Source organism: Hipposideros armiger, unplaced genomic scaffold (assembly GCF_001890085.2).
Source record: "Hipposideros armiger isolate ML-2016 unplaced genomic scaffold, ASM189008v1 scaffold_628, whole genome shotgun sequence".
Classification (NCBI taxonomy): Eukaryota; Metazoa; Chordata; class Mammalia; order Chiroptera; family Hipposideridae; genus Hipposideros; species Hipposideros armiger.
Window position 1 is genome coordinate 679,286 of NW_017731978.1, and position 23,930 is coordinate 703,215.

At 47.3% G+C, this 23,930-nt stretch overlaps 1 protein-coding gene across 2 annotated transcripts in view; it reads left to right on the forward strand.

Annotated features, from left to right (window-relative positions):
- Positions 1-22,887: 22,887 nt before the first annotated feature.
- SNUPN (snurportin 1) overlaps positions 22,888-23,930 on the forward strand; it is a 25,275-nt gene continuing 24,232 nt past the window's right edge. Inside the window, exon 1 of one of the 2 annotated variants that reach the window (XM_019625466.1) lies at positions 22,888-23,030. The gene's annotated coding sequence lies outside the window, so the exon portion shown is untranslated. The other variant, XM_019625467.1, reaches the window with a different exon arrangement.

Sequence of the window (23,930 nt, forward strand, 5' to 3'; positions counted from 1 at the left end):
CAGCTAAAGGGCTGGGAAAGAGGGAGGCTGTTAACACTGGAGGTTCGAGGGTTTCTTCGGTTGCAGCTAACTTGGCTGCTTGGTCTGTCTTGCGATTGCCCCAGGCTGCGATGGTGTCGCCCTTTTGGTGGCCTCTGCAGTGTATGACTGCCACCCTTTTGGGTGCCCATACTGCTTCCAGGAGATCTAGAATCTCTTGTCCATATTTAATTTCCTTTCCTCCTGAAATGATTAATCCCTTTTCTTTGTATAAAGCCCCATGAACATGGAGGGTAGGGAAGGCATACTTAGAGTCGGTATAAATATTGGCTCTTACCCCAGCTGCCAGCCGAAGGGCCCGAGTCAGGGCGACGAGCTCCGCCTTTTGTGCCAAGATCCCCTGTTGGAGGGGTTTCACTTCAATGATGGTGTGTAGAGTTACCACAGCGTATCCAGCCAACCGTCTATTTCCCTGGACATAGGTACTACCATCAGTGTAGTATTTTACGTCGGGGTCTGTAAGAGGTTGGTCAGTCAGGTCTGGCCTATTGGAGAACACTTTGTCCATGACTTCGATGCTGTCATGGTCTGGGGGCCCAGGCCATACAGGCAGTAAAGTGGCCGGGTTTAAGGTCCATACTATCTCAAGGCAGACTCGTGGATTTTCACACAGTAGCCCTTGGTACTTGGCAATCCGGGAGTTGGTAAGCCAATAGTGTCCCTTATGATCTAACAGGGCTCGAACAAAGTGCGGAACCCGGACAGTTAATTCCTGAACCAGGGTCAGCTTGTCAGCTTCAGACACGAGGAGGACCCTTGCTGCGAGTGCCCTCAGGCTAGGTGGCCATCCTGATGCCACTGAGTCAAGTTGTTTTGAGAAGTAGGCTACTGGCCGGTGCCAATCCCCTAGCACTTGGGTAGGGACTCCTACTGCTGTTCCCGTACATTCATGTATGTAGAGGAGGAAGGCTTGGTGATGTCCAGAAGTCCTAGGCCAGGGGCATGAATGAGAGCCCGTTTAAGCTCACTAAAAGCTTTTTGTTGTGGAGACTCCTACAGAAAAAGTTCACTTTCACCCCCCTTTGTGGCTTCATAAAGGGGTTTGGCTATAGTTGAGAAGTTGGGGATCCAGATCCTACAGAAGCCTGCCGCCCCTAAGTAGTCGCGGACCTGTTTCCGGGTAGTGAGGACAGGGATGGTACATACCGCCTGCTTCCTTTCTGGGCCAAGCTGGCGTTGTCCTTGTGAAAGATGGAAACCAAGATATTTGACCCTGTCTTGGCATAGCTGAGCCTTTTTCTTGGAGACCTTGTAGCCTGCTTCCCACAAAAGCTTAAGGACGTGATATGTACCCTGCATGGAATCATCATAGCTCTTCCTGGCTAGTAAGAGGTCGTCTACATATTGGAGCAGTACACAGCCGGTTTGGCTGGCTGGAAAGGGCTTAGGTCCGAAGCCAAGGAGGCCCCAAAAATGGTTGGGGATTTCTTGAAGCCCTGTGGTAGCCTTGTCCATGTTAGCTGGCCTTTGTCCCCATTTTTAGGGTTTTCCCACTGGAAGGCAAAGAGTGGCTGGCTCTGCGGGGCCAGATGAATACAGAAGAAGGTGTCCTTGAGGTCCAGGCAAGTGAAGTGGGTTGCTTCAGCTGGGATGAGGCCCAGAAGAGTATATGGGTTGGGGAAAAACTGGGTGTAGAGTAACCATTGCTTGGTTTACTGCTCTCAGGTCCTGCTCCAGATGGTAATCTTTAGTTCCCGACTTTTGGACTTGAAGCAGAGGTGTGTTCCAAGGTGACTGGTAGGGACAAAGAATCCCATATTTTAGGAGTCTGTCTAAATGTTTTTGGATGCCAACTCGTGCATTGTGGGGGATGTAGTATTGCTTGTGGTGCACCAGTTCTGCCTCAGGTTTTAGCTCTACAAATACTGGGGTCGTGTGTCGTGCCAGACCCAGTGGGTTGTCTTCTGCCCAAACTCCCGGTATTGAGAAGGGGAGTTCGGGTCCCTCTCGGAACTCTTCTACAAGACCAAAGAGTCGCCATTCTTCCTCCCGAGGTATGGTGAGGGACATAATCTTAGCCCCTGATTTGCCCAATGTTAGCTCAGCATTGCCACTGTGGTTAAAGGTGATTTGAGCCTGGAGCTTTTCTAGTAAATCTCTCCCCAATAATGCTACAGGGCAGTGTGGCAGGTAGAGGAACTGATGAGTAATTTCTCAGCCTCCAAGGGTGCATTGTTGAGGCTGTAAAAAGGGCCAAAGGACTCGTCCTTCTGTGGCACCCATGGTGGTGACCTGTTTTTGGGAGAGGGGGCCTATCAGCCGTGTCACGATGGAATGTTCAGCGCCTGTGTCAACCATAAAGTTAATGGGTTGGCCCCCAACTAACATTCAGACCATTGGCTTCTGGGGGCCTAGCTGGATGGAGCCTGGTCTGGCCTACTCTTTCCCATATTCTTCCATGCCAGCAAGTCCTATGAAGTTGTCTCCAGAGGGGCCTGCAGTCTGTTGGGGCGGCTGGTAACGGCTGTGAGTGACTCGACCCGTCCTCTGGGGATTCGGACGTGTTGGCATCCTCCCCAACCGCTGAAGACATTCATTTTTCCAGTGGCCACGTTGGTGGCAATAAGCACATTGGTTGTGTCCTAGCCTTGGCCTTCTGGTGTGTGGCTCTGCTTGACGTTGCCCTCACTGGGGTAGTCCCAGATTTGGGATAGCATTTTGTCCTTTTTGTCCAGGGTCCCAGCCCATTCGACAAGCGCAGCAGCAAGCAAATCCACCTTTTTCTTTATCTTCCGATCCACCTCTCGACGAGCCTCTTGGTCACAGTTGATAGAGACTTTGGTCGCCACTTCGAGGAGCTGGCTGATATTCATGCCAGCAAATCCATCAGTTTCTGAAGTTTCCGCTGGATATCACCCTGGGACTGTCTGACGAAAGCAGCATTGACCATCCTCTGATTCTCGAGGGCTTCAGAGTCAAAGGGAGTGTAGCGACAGAATGTTTTAGAGTCTTTCATAAAATTGGCTTGGGCTCTCCTCGGGTCCCTGGAGGACTTCAGAGATCTTGTTCATATTGATGCTATTTTTGTTACCATCCTTTAGGCCTGCTATAAGGGCTTTTTGATACCGTTCCAGCATCTGGAAGTCCCAGTTGTCATTGGGGTCCCACTGGGGGTCTTCCTCAGGGAAATGGTTCTGGGCATACACTTGAATGTTTAAGTTCCTGGGTGGGGCATGTTCCTCCAGTCATTTTATAGCTCTCTGGGTGACTTGCCAGCATTCCTCAGTGTTGAAGAGAGCTAGGAGGAGCCGGTGGCAATCAGCCCAGCTAGGCTGATGTGTTTGAATGATTGACTGAAGGAGGTCAGTCAAAACCTGCGGCTTTTCAGTATATGATGGAGTATGATTTTTTTCAATTTAAAAGATCAGTGGTTGAGAAGGGCTGGTATACAAACATGCATTGGCCTCTCTGAATCTTGCCTTCCTGATCATAGTAGACAGGTCTTCTGGTTTCCCATAGGGGGAGCTGGACAGCACCAGTCTCAGGGCCCTTTGTCTGCAGCCGCTTATCTGTGGGATCATATGGGGTCAGGACTGGAGGTGATGGGGCAGCAGGAGGGTCCGGGAAGGGCGTGGTGAGCAGAGAAGGTGAGGCCGGCGAGGGTGGTACTGAAGGCTGGGCTAGAGTGGTGGGCAAAGAAGGTGGGGCCGGCGAGGGTGGTCCTGAAGACTGGGCTAGCGTCTCAGAGGCTTGCAGAAGAGGTGGTAGATAAGTGAATATGGGAGTGGGATCTCCTCCAGGTCTGAAGACAAGACCGGCTTTTGCCCTTCTGTTTTGTCCTTAGGCAGCTTCTGGGAGGAGATCATAGCTCGTGCCAAAAGAACTTTACTCTGGTTTTCCAAACAGGACCTTAACCAAGGGGTTCAGGTATGTATAATAGCCTCCCACGAGTCGATATAAGGGAACTGGTCAGGGTGACTGGGGCTGCTGGTAACAACGAGGTAGCCTTTCCTAATGAGGCCCCTGTCTAAGCTTCCCTCTGCTGGCCATTTCACACCGAATGATGGCCAATTTCACAGAAGGTATGAAGCTTTTGAGGGGTCATCTCAATGCCATAATTCCCCGAGAGCCCCTTCTTAAAATATTTTAACATACATCCTAACGGAGTCTCAGTACTCTGTCACCCACCCACGGCAACCACCCAAAATCAGCGCAACACACAATCACTCAGAGATTCACTTTGTCCGTCTCCAGCCGCTCACCTTGCGGAGATACTTCAGGCGCCTCTTAGCAATTGGTGGGTCTGTATAAACCCCCGATTCGGATCACTAAACCATAGGAGACAATTTAGCAATGCCACCCTAAGCCATATGAGGTGTGCCATGGACCCGCGGATCGGGACTCCAAGCTCGCTTTGCAGACAGACGGCATCTCATTCAAACAGACTCAAACAGATTCATTCTCCGCCTGCCGCCCTGTTCCTGGGAGTCACGGTCTCTCCCAGATATTGAGATACTCGGGTGACTCCGGAAGGTGATCAGTCTCCCCTTCTGTCCGCTGATGGAGAGGCTGCCTTAAAGGACCCAGGTCCTTACCTGTCTGGTTGGGTGGCACTCCCAAGCTGGTTCCCGTAGCCCTTCAGGTTCCATTGTGCTCCCGGGTTGGTCCCCCGTGTCCAGTAGGGGAGACGTCCCCACTGACGGACAAGGGTCTGCTGGCGCCGAGTAGAGTTCGCGTCCCCTTTTTTCTTGGGGAGCCGATCCTTGGGGATAAGGGAGGTGGAAAATTTCGCCGTCTCTGCATCCCGGACGAACCCCCAATTATGTTGCGGGAAACTCAGAGAGACAGGACACCAAGGCTCGGGAAGCAACATTTATTGATGCCGGCACAGGCTCAGCAGATTTACATTCAGAGGCTGAGCCCCGACCCGGGCAGGACTCAGGGCTATGTACCCTGAGGTTTACAGGTTGGTAGCAAAGATTTATTATTAGGACATGTGGCCATTGTGCCAGTTCCTGACTGGCTCCTGGGTGAGGTAGGAATTTGGAAATATTAAACGCAGAAGTCTTAATGACCATGCAGCCTAGGAACGTCTTTGTCTGAAGCTCCCTGCTACAGCGCGGAATCCTTAGTGACCACATGGTCTGGGAAGGTTTTTGTCTAGGGCCCACTGCCACAGTCTGATAATAAACACTTATTCTGACCCATCTCCTGACCTAACTCCTGTGTCCATGTATTGGCTGAGTGGCGCAGGCAGCACGAACCCTGGACTCAGTTGGCCTCCAGTTTCCAAACCACATGCCCAAAATATAGCTTCACTTGTACTAAAGCCCATAATACTAAACTTAGATTTTTTTTTTCTAACTTGCTTTTCATTTATCGAGGTAGGGGTAACTATCCACATCTGTAATATACTGTTCTTGAGATAAAAGTTTTAGTAAAAACCAGTCTGAAATTCTCTTACCTGGTTGTTTAGTAACAAAATATAATTTATAAGTAGAAACCTTAGTAAACCTAGATTAACACCTGACCTACTTGCTGTTTCAACCTCTCCCAGAAATATAATCATAATCAACCAGTCTGCAATTTTCTGGTCAACACCAATGAGGTAATCTGTCACCTGGGCCCTCTCTATTCCCCACCCCCGCCCCCATCCCCAAAGAAGAGGCAATCTGTATGATAAAACCCGTATCTTTCCTTTCCCACAAAAGAAGAGAGTCCTTTTCCCTTGCTAATAGCTCCCTTGACCCACCCTTCTTCCTATAAAAACCTTCCATTTGTACAGCCCCTCCAGTTCCCTTCCAGTTGCTAGATGGGATGCTGCCCATTCATGAATCTCTTAATAAAGCCAATTAGGGGCCGGCTGAGTGGCGCATAGGTGAGTGGGATGCCAGCTCTGAGCACCATGGCCCCGGTTCGGATCCCACATATGAGGGCCAGTGACACTGCGCCCTCTTCAGCTAAGATGGTGAACAACAGCTCAACCTGGAGCTGGGCTGCCTTGAGTCACCGGTGACAGCATAGACTGCAGTGAAGCTGCAGTGGGCTGCCATAAGCTACCGTGAGTGGCTGGCAGCTAACGTGAGCAGTGGGCAGCCAGCGTGAGCTGCCAAAAGCCGCTGTGAGTGGCCGTCCAGTGGCTGGCGACCGATCTGCCTCACCTGGGAAGAGCACAATGATAATACCAACATGGGCCAGTGAAGCGATGTCTTTCACAACTAGACTGAAGAACAAAAGGATAGCAACTTATCTGTTCCCCTCCCCCAATTCCCCAATAATCTTTGGGGGGAAAAAAAAGCCAATTAGATCTTCAAATTTTGTTTTTTTAAGAATAGGAATGTGGATGAAAAAGGAGTGCTGTATGTATACATCATAAATTCCTAACTGGGCAGGTCATGGTGGGAAGTTGTTGTGGGCCAACTGGGTAGCCCCCCCACACTGAAAAGCTTTTAAGTTTTCTTTTTTATAAAAATGTTAAGTATAGAAATGTTAAGTCTCCTCCCTAGTTTCTTAGTTTCTTAGCTCTTGGTTTTGATTACTTTTCTAACCAGTTTGTGAATCCTAGATTAAAAGTTGCTCCTCCGGCCGGCCGAGTGGCGCGATGGTTAAGAACTGGCTTGGGAGGGCCCCGGTTCGGATCCCACATATGAGGGCCAGTGACACTGCCCTCTGCAGCTAAGATGCTGAACAACAGCTCGACCTGGAGCTGGGCTGCCGTGAGTCGCCGGCGACGGCTAGGCTGCAGCCCCTGTGGCAGTGGGTTGCAGTGGGTTGCCATGGGCTACCGTATGTAGCCAGCAGCCAGCGTGAGCGGCCAACAGCCACAGTGAGCGGCCGTCCAGAAGCCGGCGACTGATCTGCCTCGCCCGGGAAGAGCACAATGATGGTGCCAACTTGGGCCAGTGAAGCAATGTCCCCCTCAACTAGACTGAAGAACAAAACAACAGCAACTTGTCTGTTCCCCTTCCCCCAATTCCCCAGCGCTGTTCCCATCCCCCCAATACCCAATAAAAATCTTTAGAAAAAAAAAAAAGTTGCTCCTAACCTGAATCCTAGAATTCTCTATCCCTCTGCCTCTTGATTGTCTGCAAATCAGTTTCTAAATCCTAAACAATAGATTGTTCATAGAAATCTCCTACCCCTGCTTCAGATAACTACTTAAAAGCCTTTGACTTTCCAATATCCCCCAAGGCATCCCGGAGACTAAATAGGTTTTAACATTTCCCCAGGCCAGTAAGCCTAATGATTCTTTCCAAACCCATTCTGGGCCCAGACAACTGATACCACCTGAGTGACAGGCTGAATGGCCACAGGCTTCATGAGAGCCAACAGATTTATTTATTTACTTATTTATTTCAGATTTTTTTATTGGGGAATTGGAACAGCGCTGGAGAATTGGGGGAAGGGGAACATTCGACAAGTTGCTGTCGTTTTGTTCTTCAGTCTAGTTGTGGAGGACGTTGCTTCACTGGACCAAGTTGGCACCATCATTGCGCTCTTCCCGGGCGAGGCAGATAAATCGCCGGCTTCTGGATGGCTGCTCATGGCGGCTGCTGGCTACACATGGTAGCCCATGGCAACCCACTGTAGCAGGGGTTGCAACCTTCCCTGTCCTCAGTGACTCACGGCAGCCCAGCTCCAGGTCGAGCTGTTGTTCAGCATCTTAGCTGTAGAGGGCAGTGTCACTGGCCCTCATAGGTGGGATCCGAACCGGGGCCCTCTGGTGTCCCAAGCCAGCTCTTAACCAATGCACCATTCGACCAGCCCGCTAACAGATTTATTAATTAAAATCTATTTTTTCTCATTCAGGGACCTTGGGGATACATATGGTACCCCAACAAGATTGTCAATCACAACCAAAGAAGCCAACGTGGTCTTCTAGGCAGATCTCGAGTCCCCTTTCTCTCATCTGAGATCAGATAGGGTGAGAGTTCCATGAACCCCCAATAGGCAAGGACAGCTCTATGCCCCTGCCCAGCAGGAAGCAGATACAGCAGAAAAGACCTCCTGTCCCTCAACCTCCCATAGAGATTTTATGGAGATCAAGTCTCTCAAAGGGAAAACAAGGCAGGCAGTTAGAGGCAGGCATTGGGTCTCTGCATTCCTACAGGTCCTACAGAATTCGACCACCCAGCGGACCTCCCCTCTCCACCCAAAACTCCCCTTTGTATTGTAATTACCTACCCCTGTGGGGGAAACAAATGGGCACAAAATACCCAACTAGATCAGACAAGTCACTCGCACCTGTGCAGTACCTCTTGTCAATCACAGGTGCCAATCAAGTGGTCCCACTACCGAAGGGGAACAGCCCATTCTAGAGAAAAGGGATAAAACCTCCACATTCTGAGAAGTCCGCCCCTTTTTTTACCGCTTGCCCCTTTTTTTGGACACCCTCACTCTCTTTTTGAGCCTTTTGAGCCTTGCCTTTGCATGTGGCCCTCTCCAAACTCTTTGGAATGTAATTTCTCTTCTAATGATGGGTCCTTGAGACATTCTCTACTGCTCAGGCCTACTTCTACTTCTTTGAAATGTACTATCTCTTCTAATAAACTACTTTTTCACTACTTTGCTCAGGTATCGCATTTAATTCTTTGGTCTAGTTGTCAAAGACCTGGACTTCGCATGGAGAAGGGCCCACTCTCCGGAAACAAAGTCATGCCCCAGGCCTGTAACTTCTTTAATGAAAGGTTTTTAAGCAAGCCCTGTCCATTGTTCTTGTACATTTAAGTTGGCACACCTTTGAAATACCCCTGGAAGGCATGACCACCCTTAAGAGAGCTCATACTCTTGTTAATTATCCTGTAATCCTATCCCAATCTTGCTTTCTCCCACCTTCCTGTAATCTTTGTTTTTGTTTTTTTTTTTGTTTTTTTTTTGTTTTCTTTAGCTGAGCCATCCTGCTACCTGTTGGCAGCTCAGCGGCTGCTCAGCTCGGGCTGGACTCGAACCGCTGTTGCTCAGAGCTCAAACTCTTGAGCGAGCTCTTAACCAACTGAACCACTCGGCCGGCCCCTTCCTGTAATCTTTAAATCCCCTCCTTAATTAATTCCAAATGCATACTGCAAAACTGTCCTTCTCTAGAGCACTTGAGATCTTGCTCCCTGGCATATGTTATCAATTTTGGCTCAGATAAACTCATAAAAATTCTCTACATGTTTGGATGTCCTTCAGTTGACAGGAATTAGGTCAGATGGGCAGTGCCGAGCTTCATGCCTGAGGAGTCACGTGCAACTCTGGTCTTCCACTTTCTGTATCAGTTATCTGTTACCTCAATAATGGTATGTAACAACCCAAAACTCAGAGCTAAAACAGTAAGCACATATTCAACTCATGAGTTTGCAGGTCAGCTGGGCACTTCAGGTCTATGCTGGGCTCACTTAAGATTTTGTGATCAAATGTTTGTTGGAATAGTAGCTTGACTGATCTTGACTGGGCTCTCTCTTATGTCTGGGAGTAGGCTAGCTGGTATAAGATGCCTTGGCTGGGACAACTATGACAACTTGACTAGGATGTATTTGTCTCATCCTCCAGCAGCAGCAATTAATTTGCATGTCACTTTAATATTTTAATTTTAATATTGCTCTCAAGGTGCCTGAGGTGAGTCTGAACGCTCAAGAGGGTGTGGACGGAAAAGGGGCCACGTATTAAACCTGACAAGCTCAGGACACTGAAAAATAACCACATAAAATGGTCTGAACATAAAAAATTCCTAACTAAAAGCAAGTTGTGGCTGGTAGTCACATCCTTGGTCTGTAGCTTCCTTGACAAAGGTCAATCTTTACCTTAAGTGAGCCTGTCTGTCCTCTTTTTACCTCTAAGATAACATCCCCTTGCAATAGCAGAGTAATCTCTTTTTCCAGACCCCCAGGGGGCACAACCCACCACACCAGGGCAGTAATCTGCAAAATCCCTCATCGTTATCTTGTTTTGCAAATACTATCTCTATGTGCTGTAAAATGCTATTAACTATCCTGTACCCACCAATGTAAAAAAAGTGTGTGTCTCCTGTCCCTTTTACTTTTTATCCAATCCCAGGGATTCACCCCCCATACCCCCTACCCCTCTTTGTTTTCTCCCGCCTCCTTAATTTACAACCAATGGATTTCATGTAACCCTCCTCCTTTGATTCTAACGAATAAAATAAGTTGTGCAATGGCCATTTTGTGGAGCATTTTCTCAATCCCTTGAGACTTTGCTTCCCAGCATTTGTCATCAGTTTGGCTCAGATAAACTCATAAATTTTTTCTTAGGCTGAATGTTTTTTCATTGACAAGGGGAAGATGGGAACCTAGCTATGTCCCCCTGTTACAAAGAAAACCACAGGGCCGGCAGAGTGGCTCAGTTGGTTAAGATCTCGCTCAAGAGTGCAAGCTTAGCAACAGGGTCGCCGGTTCAGTTCCTGGCCTGAGCTGAGTGCTACTGAGCTGCCAACAGGTGGCAGGATGGCTCAGCTAAAAAAAAAAAGAAAGAAAGAAAAGAAAAAAGAAAACCACAGACCCAAAATGGCATCACTCATGATAAAAGCCCATGATACTAAACCTAGATTTTAATACCTGATCTAATTGCAGTTTCTTCCTCTCTCAAGAACATAATTTTTTTTTTTTAAATTGGGGAATTGGGGAAGGGGACCAGTCAAGTTGTTGTTCTTCAATCTTAGTTGTAGAGGGCGCCAGTCGCCATCTGGCTGCTCAACGGAAGCTTGTGGCCTCTAAGCTCAAGGTGCTGTGTTCAATCTTAGTTGCGGGTCAGCGTAGCCACCATCTTATATGGGAGTCGAACCAGCAGTCTTGTTGTTAAAAGCGCATGCTCTATCCACTGAACCATCCAGGCGGCAGCTCAGCTCAAGGTGCCGAGTTCAGTCTTAGTTGCGGGTGGGTGTAGCCCACCATCGCGAACAGGCAGTCTTGTTGTTAGGAGTACGTGCTATTACCAGCTGAGCCCTCCTGCCACCTGTTGGCAGCTCAGTAGGAGCTCAGGTTGGGTGCAGTGTCACTGGCCCATGTGGGAATTGAACTGGTGTCCCTGTTGCTCAGAGCTCACGCTTTTAAGCTAACTCTTAACCAACTGAGCCACTTGCCAGCCCATCAGGAACATAATCTTTTTTTTTTTTTTTAATTTTTAAATTTTATTTTATTGGGGAATTAGGGGATGGGAACAGCCCTGGGGAATTGGGAGAAGGGGAACAGACAAGTTGCAGTCCTTTTGTTCTTCAGTCTAGTTGTGGAAGATGTTGCTTCACTGGCCCAAATTGGCACCATCATTGCTCTCTTCCCAGGTGAGGCAGATGAGTCGCCGGCTTCTGGATGGCTGCTCACAGCGGCTGCTGGCCACTCACGCTGGCTGCTGGCTACTCACGGTAGCCCATGGCAACCCACTGCCACAGGGGCTGCAGCCTATGCCATCGCCGGCCACTCAGTGGCAGCCCAGCTCCAGGTTGAGCTGTTGTTCAGCATCTTAGCTGTAGAGGGCAGTGTCACTGGCCCTCACATGTGGGATCCAAACCGGGGCCCTCTGGGGTCCCAAGCCAGCTCTTAACCAACGCGCCACTCGGCTGGCCCCCAGGAACATAATCTTAATCAAGCAGTCTGGAATTTTCAGGTTAACCAACAGTAAGGTATTCTGTCACATGGGCCCTCTCTATCCCCCATAGAAAGAAGAGACAATCTGCATGATAAAATCAAAACAAAAAAGCAATAAAAACTGCTTCACAGTCTCCCCCCACAAAAAGATGGCCCTGCCCAAAACACTCCTTTCTTTTCTTTTGTTAATAGCTTCCACATTTCTTTCTATAAAAACCTTCCATTTTGTAAAGCTTTGGAGTGTTCCTCAAGTTGCTAATGGGATGTTTCCTTATTCATATCACTTAATAGAGTCAATTAGATCTTCAAATTCACTCGGTTGAGAGGTAATCTTTAAACCCATGAAATTTCTTGGGCTGAGAGACCGGAGAAAGAGGCTGACAACTCCAGCATTACATTCTGAATTTATTAAGGAAATTTACAAACGAGGCTCACCTCGGGCAGCAGCAACAACACATGTATTCCGCTGTGCCGCGTCACAGGTGCTAAGCGGTTATATAGGACAGGGCAGGATGGATGGGGAATTGGGATTAAGTCACACCAAATGGGAATAAGGGGAAGACACCTTCCCTGCTTGCCTGAGGAAAGGCAAAGGCCTGTTCCAAAGGAACCAGCACGTTTGGGGCATAGAGGAGGGGTCGGACAGTCTCTGAGGGGGTTGATGGGAAGCAATCTCCATTCTACCCCAGATCTCACTGGATCTAGTGAAGCAGGGCCCAGCTGGGTCCCCTGTGCTCAGAATCTTTCCGGGATGCCCTGCCCCCATCTGGGTGGGCTTCACACCCCCTGTGGCTGAGCTCAGAATGCCTCCCAGATGTCCTGTCCTGGTTCTGGCTCCTTAGCTTAGAAGATCACCTTGTAGACACTTGCTAATTACAAGCTCTATCCTTAGCATTTTCCCAGGTTACTCCCCCACCGCTCCCATACTGCTGGCACCACAAGAGATAGGATGACAGAAGGGGGCATCATGAAAGGAGAATAGACCTCCTGGACATCATGCAGCCTCTGGGAGAGTGCCCTGATTTTTCCTTAAATACCCCCAACCAGTCTGAGAATGTTATGGCAGTTTTTGTAGGTGTTAACCCACCGCCTCCTCAGACCACTGGTGCTTTGATAACAAATGCTTATTTTATGACCCAACTCCTATGTTGATCTATTGGCTGAGCGGCGCAGGCAGCACGAGCCCCAGTTACACTAGCACAAAGGTCCGGCAGTGGTTAGACAGCAGTCACATCATACAACAGGATGTCATGCCTAATAGGAGTGTCTTTGTTTGCCTGGGGCCCTGGAACCAGTCAGGTAGCAGCAGTGTGACAGGTGGGAGCTCTGAGCCACATTAACAATGTAACATAGGGTGAGAGCTTTGGGTCCTATAGCTGGATTTCTTGACAGGCTGGAGGCTGAGATCAGCTTCGTGGGCAGTTAACTGTTTCTATGTGATAAAGCACCAATAGGCTCTGGACACAGAAACTCCAGTGAATCTTCTCTGGCAGTACTTCATGCCATTGTCACAATCGAAGCTGGGAGAGAGACACTGTCCTGACTCCATGGGGAGAAGACAATGGAAGCTCTGTATGCTATGTGCTTTTTCCTTTGGATGACTTTAACCTGCATCCTTCCCCTTTCCCATAATCATGAGTTTAACAGCTTTCAGTAAGTGCAGGGTCTTTCTAGTAAATCACCAAACCTGAGGATAGTTTGGGGAACTCCTGAACTTGCAAGTGTAGTCCTGTTACTGGGTTAAGTTCCGGCTGCTTGTTGCCTCCTGAGCCAAAAATTGAGAGACAAGATTGGTGGAAAGAAAAGCAGGTTTATTGAAATGCCGGCGTTCCAGGAGCATGGTGGACTTCTGTCCTAAGGCCACTTCCCTGTTTTCCATATGGTCAGAAGATTTTATTTTATTTCTTTATTTTTTAAAGATTTTATTGGGGAGCTGGGGAGCGGGAAGAGCATTGGGGAATTGGGGAAGGGGAACAGACAAGTTGCTGTCGTTTTGTTCTTCAGTCTAGTTGTGGAGGATGTTGCTTCACTGGCCCATGTTGGTATTGTGATCACTGCGCTCTTCCCGGGCGAGGCAGATCGGTCGCCAGCCATTGGATGGCCACTCACAGCGGCTCACGAAAGCGCATGTCAGCTGCCGGCCAGCCCTGTGGCAGTGGGCCCTAGACAAAGGCTTTCCCAGACCATGTGGTCACTAAGGATTCTGCGCTGTAGCAGGGAGCTTCAAAGACATTCCTAGACCACATGGCCATTAAGACTTCTGCATTTAATATTTCCAAATTCCTACCTCACCTGGGAGCCAATCAGGAACTGGCACAACGGCCACATGTCCTAATAATAAATCTTAGCTGCCCACCTGGAAACCTCAGGGTATATAGCCCCGAGTCCTGCCCGGGTCGGGGCTCAGCCTCTGGATGTGAATCCGCTGAGCCTGTGCTGGCATCAATAAATGTTGCTTCCCAAGCCTTGGTGCCCTGTCTCTCTGTCTGAGTTTCCTGCAATAGCCCCACTGCAGCTACGTCGTCACCAGTCACTCCTCCAGGTCGAGCTGTTGTTCACCATCTTAGCTGTAGAGGGCACAACGTCACTGGCCGTCATATGTGGGATCCGAACCAGGGCCCTGCTGCTCAGAGCTGGCATCCCAAGCCAACTCCTAGCCAATGCGCCACTCAGCTGGCCCTGCATACAGTTTCGAGTAAACAGAGTCATTAAGGAGAGAAGCAAAGCAATAAAAAAAAGTTTTAAAAGGTTTTAAGCTAAATTACATTGTTGAATCTGTCCTCAAAAAAAACATGCAGCCTAACAGAAAGCTTATAAGAGTTTATTTGAGACAAATTGACAACAATTACCCGGAAACAAAATCTCAAGGGATTGAGAAAATGCTCCGGAAAATGTTGGTTTTGCAACTTATTTTATACATTAGAATCACAGGAGGAGGGTTACATGAAATCCACTGTTGGTAGGTTAAGGGGGTGGGAGAAAGCAAAGCGGGGAAATCTCTGGGATTGGGTAAAAAGTGAATTGGAGAGACAGATACTTATTTTACACTGGTGGGTACAGGATTGTTAGTAGTGTATTACAGCACATAGAGGTGGTAATCAGGGGAGAAGAATAACAATAACAATGAGGGGTTCTATAGTTTTCTGCTCTGGTGTGGGGTGGGCTGTGCACTGGGGAGTCCTGAAAAAAGGATTACTCTGACATTTCAAGGGTATGTTATCTTAGATGCAAAGAGACAATAGACAGACTCACTTAAGGTAAAGATTGACCTTTGTCATGGAAGCTACAGGCCAAGGATGTGACGACCAGACATGACCCGCTTTTAGTTAGGAATTTTTATGTTCTGACCATCCTGTGTGGTTACTTTTGATCTCTGAGTTCGTAGGGCCTGCCAAGCAGGCCTCCCCTGAACTTGTCAGGTTTAGTATGTGGCCCTTGTTTCATCCACAAGTGTAAGGGTGAAAGTTGGGAAATTAATGACAGTTAGACTTAGTTCAGTCACCTCCTGCCTCCTCTTTGTCTTTCCATTTCACTGCTTGATTTAATGACTCTGCTTAGTCCCTTTCCTTAAGACTATACATACCTTATTGATCAAATGAATCAGCAGAGTGCTAATCTGGAAAGAATAATTTCTCAACTCTCAGGTGCCCAGACACCAAGATCCATTGTTGCAACTTCCCTGCAGCTTTTGCTAATGATGCATGACACACTCCAGCCACAGCTGCTGAGTTTGAGAGAACCTTATGAAGCAGACCAGGCCATGGGAGGTGATTTCTCAGACCAGGCCATGGGAGGTAATTTCTCAACTGTTAGCTCTGAAACTTACATGACCAACTCCCACCTTTCTTTATTCTTTCTTCCACCTACTTGTCTGACTATAAAACCTCTTGGTTATCCTCAATTCAGAGAAGGTGTTTTTTTCTGGACATTAGTCTAACATCTTCCCTAGCTGCCAGCATCTAGAATAAAGTACGCTTTTCTCCTCACCAACCCTTGTCACTCAAGTGTTTGGGCCACGGGCAACAAGCGGCGCCAGACCTGAGTCCAGGAGTTACGATATCTCCCAGAAACTTCTTGAAGATAAATTAGCTGATGAAACTGCCAAAGAGTTAACAGGAGTGAGCTTGAGAGTTAGCAGAAACAAGCTTAAAACTTAACTGCTTGAAAAAACAAAAACAAAAAACTTAACCGCTTGGCTCTTCTAACTCCCCTGGCTAGCATTGCACCTGCAGGCTGACAAGTACCTTACATCCATCATAGGTGGGGACAGAATGGTTCCCAGGGGTGGCCAACTGCAACGGCAACCCCCTACAAGCTAACAAACACCCATTATATTGGGTTGTTAGAAAAGTCATGACGCATTTTTGCAACGAAAAACATAGAAAATATACGTCATGATTTTTCCGACAACCCAATAGATGGGGACAGAATGGTTCCCGGAAGAAGCCCCCTGCAAACTGACAAGCGCCCTGCATCCATCATGGATGGGAATGAGACGGTTCCCAGAGACAGCCAATTGTAACAGCAAGCCCCTGCAAGCTGACAAGCACCCTATATCCTGCACAGAAAAATATAAAACCCCAGCTAATCAGAAACCCACTGCAGCTCTCTGTTGTAGACTCTGCTCCTGGAGGTTCCTCTGCTGGTGCTTTTCTCTTTTATAAACAGATTTATAAACAGGTACCCATGGCAGCCATCTTTTCTAGACACTGCCACGGGCATCCTCACTGCCCAATTTTCGATAAACTTTTTCTTGGTTTCCTCCTTTTCAGAGTCTTGTGAATTCTTTCACTTTCTGCAAACGACCAGGGATATAAAAACAAAAACAAAAACAAAAACAAAAACAAAACAAAACAATAAAAACAATACATTAGCCAGGACATTTGATGAAAGGAAACAGGAAAGTGAATAAGCATAAACTGAACAGGAAGGGACCTTCAAGGTAATATGAATTATTTTTATTGTAATCAAAGAAAAATGTACTTTAAGCACTTCACAATTCTTTTTTTATTGAAGTGAAATCTATATAACATAAAATTTACACCTTAACAATTTTTGTTGTTGTTGTTTTTTAAAGATTTTATTGGGGAATTGGGGGAGGGGAACAGCATTGGGCAATCGGGAAAGAGGAACAAACAACTTGCTGTCCTTTTTTGTTCTTTGGTCTAGTTGTGGAAGACATCGCTTCACTGGCCCATGTTGGTATTATCATTGCACTCTTCCCGGGTGAGGCAGATCGGTCGCCGGCCACTGGACGGCTGCTCACGGCGGCTCTTGGTAGCTCATGCCGGCCGCCAGCACTCACAGTAGCTTATGGCAGCCCACTGCAGCTCCACTGCAGCCTATGCCTTCACCGACGGACTCATGGCAGCCCAGCTCCAGGTCAAGCTGTTGTTCACCATCTTAGCTGTAGAGGGCGCAGCATCACTGGCTCTAATGTGGGATATGAACCAGGGCCCTGCTGCTCAGAGCTGGCGTCCCAAGCCAACTCTTAACCAACACGCCACTTGGCCAGCCCACCTTAACAATTTTTAAGTGTACAATTCACTGGCATTATGTACATTCACATTGTTGTGCATCATCACCACCGTCCATCCACAGAACTTCCTCATCTTCCCCAATTGAAGCTCTGTACTCATTAAACACTAATGCCTCATTCTACTCCCTCATCCCAACCTTCTATTTTCCTTCTCTATGAATTTCACTACTGTGGGTATGTAAAGGGGAAGTCTTCTGTTTTCCTTCTCTGCCACAACACTACTCATAAAATACTTCACTTCTGACACTCTAGTCACTGTGTGTGTGTGTGTGTGTGTGTGTGTGTGTGTGTGTGTGGTGTCACACATCAAGTGATTCTGTGACAAAGATGTGTGGATGAAAAAGGGGCCACATACTAAACCTGACAAGCTCAGGGGAGGCTCCCATGGCAGGGCGTACAAACTCAGAGACTGAAAGTAACCACACAGGATGATGTGAACCCAAAAATTCTTAACTAAAAGTGAGTCATGGCCAGTAGTCACATCCTTAACCTGTAGCTTCCTTGACAAATATTAATCTTTACCTGCAGTGAGCCTGTGTATTGTCTTTTTGCTTCTAAGATGATATACCCTTGGAATTTCAGAGCAATCTACTTTTCCAGACCTCTCATGACACACCCACTGCACCATAGCACAGACCACAGAACCCCTCACTGTTATCTTATTCCCCGAATACCACCTCTATGTGCTGTAAAATGCTATTCACTATCCTGTACCCACCAATGTAAAAGAAGTATGTGTCTCTTTGTTTTACTTTTTATCGAATCCCAGAGATTTCCCCACTTTGCTTTCTCCTGCCCCCTTAATCTACCACCCATGGATTTCACATAACCCTCCTTATGTCTCCTCCTTTGATTATAATGTATAAAATAAGCTGCAAAACTGCCATTTTCCAAAGCATTTTCTTAATTCATTGAGATTTTGCTTCCCAGCAATTGTCATCAGTTTGGCTCAAATAAACTTATTAAATTTCTCTACAGGTTTGGACATTTTTTATGTTGACAGATAATGTCCTAAAATTCAAAGCTGGATGTCTTACAACTCAATTAAGTTATAATATTATCTACCTGGATATAGTATAGTGTCAGATCCCCTAGGTTCAGGGTTCAGTCCTATAAGACTGCTTACCCTGCAAATCAGGGTCCATGTTTCTGATGGAATGGCTATAAATCAGTTACCATGACACCTTTCTGATTAGAGCCATTCACAGAACTCAGGAAAAGTTTACTTATTAGATTACCAATTTATTATAAAAGGATGTAACTCAAGAACAGCCAGATAGAACTACTGCATAGCGCAAGGTATGGGGGAAGGGGTGTGACACTTCCCTGCCCTCTCCAAATATGCCACCCTTCCCACATCTCCATGTTTTCAGGAACCGGAAGCTTTCCAAATCCAGTCACTTAGGATTCTTATTACATAGGCATGAGTGATCAAATCATTGGGCATTGGTGAGTAGCTCAACCTGCAGCCCCTCTCCCCTCCCAGGAGCTTGGAGGTGGGACTGAAAGTTACAACCTTCTAATTACAGGGTTGTTTCTCCTAGCAATCAGCTCCCATCCTAGGGACTTTCTAAAAGTTACATAATTAACATAAACACAGGTCTGGTTGAAAGGGTCTTGTTAGGAATAACAAAAGACACCTTTATCAAGCTCATCACTTAGGAAATTCCAACGGTTTTTGTTCCAGGAACAGCAAGAAAACTAAATATATACAGAGGGTGCCAGAAAAATGTATACACATTTTAAGAAAGGAAAAAAAATGTATTAAAATTGTAATAATATATACTGATAACAAAAGATGAAAACAAGTCACGTTTGACTTCTGCAATTACAAGAGGTGCTCAAAGTGGTTACTATCAGTGTAATTTTAATAGTTTTTTCCTTTCTTAAAATGTGTATAAATTTTTTGGGCATCCTCTGTATTTTTTATTATAAATCGCAATATTGCAGGGTACCTCATATAAGTGGAATTATAATGTTTTTCCTTTTGTGACTGGCTTATTTTACATGTTCATGTTGTAGTACGTGTCAGAATTTTATTCCTTTATAAGGTTGAATAATATTCCATGGTATGTATTGTTAAAAAACAAACAAACAAGTCAGCAGTCTCAAATAGTGTCACTTGCACTAGAAGCCCATGATACTAAATCTAGATTTAATAGTTAACCTAATCACAGTTTCAGCTTCTCTCATGGCTGGAATTTTTAACCAGTCAGTCTGGAATTTCATAATCCACACTAGTGAGGTAATCTGCTTTATAAAAGGTGTCCTTGCCTAAAATAATTCACTCATCTTTGTCCCACCCTCTTTCTTTTTTTCTTTTTTTTTTAAAGATTTTATTTGGGAAGGGGAACAGTGTTGGGGAATTGGGAAAGGGGAACAGCCAAGTTGTTGTCCTTCAGTCTTAGTTGTGGAGAGCGCAGCTAGCTCAGCTCCAAGTCCAGTCGCCATCCAGCCGCCTGTTGGCAGCTCACCGCTGCTCAGCTCAAGGTGTTCAATCTTGGTTGCAGGTGGGTGTAGCCCACCATCCCATGTGGGCGTTGAACCAGCAACCTTGTTGTTAGGAGCACTTGATCTCACCAGCTGAGCCATCCTGCCACCTATTGGCAGCTCTGTGGCAGCTCAGCTCGGGTGCAGCTCATTGGCCCATGTGAGCATTGAAATGGCAGCCCTGTTGCTCAGAGCTTGTGCTCTTAACCAACTGAGCCACTCGGCCAGCCCCAGTGTGAGCTCTTTAAAGCTTAAATTTGGTTATCTCATAACTGTTTAAAATGGAGGTAAAATCCTCTACAATGAAGATAAAATCCAAATTCCCCAGCATGACCTCCAGCCTTCTGTGTTCTGCCTGTGTCTGCTTCTTCCTCCTGTCTTTCTGTCTAGCCCTTCCTTACACAAAGCCTCTCTGCATCCACTGTGCCTTCTGCTAGAAATACGAAAGGTCCCTTTGTCCTCATGGCTGGCTTCTTCTCATCATTCAGATCTCAACTCAAATGTCCTCTCCTCAGAGAGGAGTTGCCTGAACACTGTGGCCCCAGCAGCCCCATCCCACTCACTCCCCATCCAGCCACCTGAGATCCTTGTCACTGGTCAGCAGCATCTGTCTTTTCTTTCACTACCACAACTGGGTTGTAAGCTCCTGGAGATGAATCATTTTGGTATCTCCTGGACCTGGCACAGTGCCTGACCAACAGTAGACATTAAACACACATTCGTTAATTGACTGACAGAGTGATTCTGAGGGCTCATGGCCAGAGCCTCCTCTTTTAGAAAAGGCTGGACACCTTCCTTCTCTTGATCCTTTTTTTTTCTAGGTAGAGATCCCATGCCCCCTTTGTGGGTGGTTACCAGGAGATTTTAGGGGTGCACAGAGTCCACTGTAAATAACATTAAATCTTAGTGATAAAGTGGGTCTTCCCTCTTCTGTTCTCTTTGAAATTTTCCAATTATATAAAATAAAAATTCTATTAATGTTTACTACTTATCACTTCTCCAACAATTGCTGATCTCTGATTTTTACAGTCTTCAGTCTTACAGTTTTCTGCAGACATCTAGTATCTAGCTAGGTTATAAATTATACTATTTTTACTGTATATATTTTATACATACCTTCTATTGAAGTGGGAAGTGATTTAAGGTAATGCTATGGTGCTCCTTTTAAATAAATGTATTTAAGCTTTAAAAAAAAGTAAATTGATTTAAAGACATTAAATACAGGTATATGTTGTAAAGGTAGAGTGTGAATGGCTATAGTTAGGGAGATGCTCTACCAGGCAGAACAGCCCCTTTTGGAAACCTGACTGGTTTCAAATGAGCCTTTGGGCCAAGTGCCATTTAGTTTTATTTCTGTGGTATGGGGAGTTATTCAGCTGAGTATGAGTAAGGGACTGGAGTGTTTTTCCTGGACCTCAGTACATGAATTTGGGGAGCTCTTTGTCAATCTCAGTCTATTTTCCTCTAATGTGTAGGGCCTTTGTTCTTTTCTGTGTAGTTCTGACCACTAGATGTGACCTCCACAGTCATGGTTAGAGAATGATAGTTCTGGAACACATAATATTCAGTATCCTGGTGTCAAAGTTCCTTAGTGAAGTCAGGCCTTGGTTTTTTCTTTGTCAGTCTCATAAATCAGGCAAAAGGAGCTTTTATTTGTGGATGCACCAAATAACCTAGTACATGTCTAGGCAAAGAATTAACCCCTTGTTGTCATTCACAGAATGTTAAAGAATTTACGAGATTCTACAAGAGTGAGAAAAGATTTATTGAAAGTCAAAGAGAGAGTTCTGGCAAAGGGAGTTTTGCCAGGGCAGAGCCCAACAGGGACAGCTGCCGAGACAGAGGGGTAAGGGAGATACTGGCAAATAGAGTTGTGCCAGGGCAGAGTCTGATGGAGACAGCTGCACGGATGAGGAGTGCTGGGGCTTTATATTTTTGCATGCAGGACGTAGGGTGCTTGTCAGCTTGCAGGGGGGTTGCTAACACAATTATCTTCTCCTGGGAACTGTCCTCTTCCCATCTATGATGGGTATCAGCTTGCAGGAGGTTGCTGTTGTGATTGGGAACCATTCTGTTCCCATCTATGATGGATGAAAGGTGCTTGTCAGCCTGCAGGTGCAGTGCTAGCCAGGAGATTCAGAGCCAAGTGGTTAATGTTTAGCTGTTCCTGTTAGCCCATAAGCTCTCCTGTTAACTCTGTGCCTGTCCCCTCCTGCCAGCTCACAAGCCCACTCCTGTTAACTCTTTACTTGTCTCATCAGTACACAGCTTTGCTCAGTGTGACCATTGGAAGATAGAGCCACCTACATAAATTCAGACATACAAAAAATTGGTCCCCGGAGCCCCAAGCTCCTGTTTATCTACTGTTTCGGTCTGATCTCCTGTTGTTTTTTTAGTCCAAATGCATATACTGTACATAAATACGCGGAAGTCCAAATATTGACATTCCCTGGACTCAAAACGTGCCAACTTTGTATATTTTGTTTTTGTAGGATAGTAATATCCAATTAATAACTCAAACACTCAGCAAATTCAAATATTTGGCTCAAAAGTTGGGTGACTTTGGCCAAGTTATTGAACCTCTCTGAGCTTCAGTCTCTACTTCCTCGTGTTACTTGCAGATTAAATAAAATAATGTGAGGCAGTGACTGGCTCAAGGTAAAGCACTCAATAAATGGCTATTCCTAGTTTTATTTTGCATCTCATCAGCCCTCCTCGGCAGAGGCCTCACTGTAGTTTGATTAGCTCTCCTGCATCTGGACTGCTTCGTCTACCCCTAGAAGGATCATTCCTTCACCAGGGTCTACTCAGTGTTTCGTGCTGGACGCTGATTACTTAAGCAGGAATCAGCCGACCTTGCTTTCGCCACGTCCACCATCTAGTAGGAAAGAGAACCTCCCAAATGGAGCAAAAGGGCTGAAATCAGTGCTGTTTCCGGTGTTGTACGGGCAACGGGGAGGGACGATCCGTCTGACTTGGGGATGTAATGAGTGCAGAGGAGCCATTCAGGGAACCCGCACCAACCGTACAAATCGCCAGCATGGGAGAGGGGCAGACGGTTGGAGCACCCCACGCACTGGGCAGGACCCGGGCCTGGAGGGTCTGGAACGCCGGGGATGAGATGGAGCTCCTCCTATTGGCGCGAGGAGCCCCAAGGAGTTAGTGCCCATGAGCGAAGGCGAGGTACGGCCATTCACTTTACGGAAGGGGCTCCGTGAGACAGAAAAAAACACCACCTGCAGGCGCCAGATATAACCGCCGGCGGAGCAGCGCCGCGGAAGCACTTCCGGCGTCCCCGCAGTGGGAGGAGCCGGAAACGCAGGACGCGGGGCTCGTGGGCCAGGCGACAGCGGCTGAGGGGCGGGCCAGGCTTTCCCAGGGCAGCTAATTGGTCAGCCCCTGGCGGCGGTAGCGGCGACGAGTGGAACTGTCACCTGAGCCGGGTGAGTCCTGGGTTCGAGCTTGGGACCGATCCTGTGCCCCACCGGCTCCAACTGCCCCTCGGCGCCCGGCTGTGACTCCCGGTAGCTGGCTCCGCATCTCAGGCCTCCCGAAGTGTTCCCGGGAGGGGCGGAGCTAAGTCGGGGCCTACCCCTGGGCGCGCCTCTGCTAGGCTGGCCCATGCGGTCGGCCCCGAGCCTTCGGGGACCTTTTGTGGGGGAGGGGCGAATCCTGCAATCCCTAAATGGCCCCATCTCTAGAGAAAGGCAGTGCGGGGCCGTGGCAGGGTGAGCGGCCGCCCGGAGCTGATAGAAGCCCGGTGAGAGACGCCGAGGGGCCCTCGATCCCCGGCTGGCGATGCGAGGCTTGGGCTTCGGACAAGGCGGGGAGGCAGGGGACGCACGGGTGGTTGGAGCGCGGGGGAGGCTTGGGCGGATTGGAAATTTGGGAGTTAGTAGGAGGCAGATGCAGGTGGAGAATGACACCACGCGGGTTAAGGTGAGAACCCTTGGAGACTGCACCGACTGAGGAATAGGGTTGAAAGAGCAGGAGCCAGCCAAGAACAGCCATAAAAGAAGGTTCAGCCCCCTCCCCCGCCCCCATCCAAGGCTGCGATTAATTTCGGCAGAGCGGGAGCCCCCACCAAGATAAAGCATGATAAGGTCTAATAAATGTATTTGGTTGTTATTTTGGTAAGCTGAAGACAATGAATTGAAAAAATATTTTGTTATGGAAGTGTTCAGATTTAAACTAAAGTACAGAGAAATACAGAAAATGGCACACCATTATGGATCCTAAATACTCATCACCTAGCCTGAACAATAAAATGGCCACACTGGTTGCATTACAAATATGTTAGGAAGGCCACAATTCCACGCTGTTGATCTTACGTTTAAAAAAAA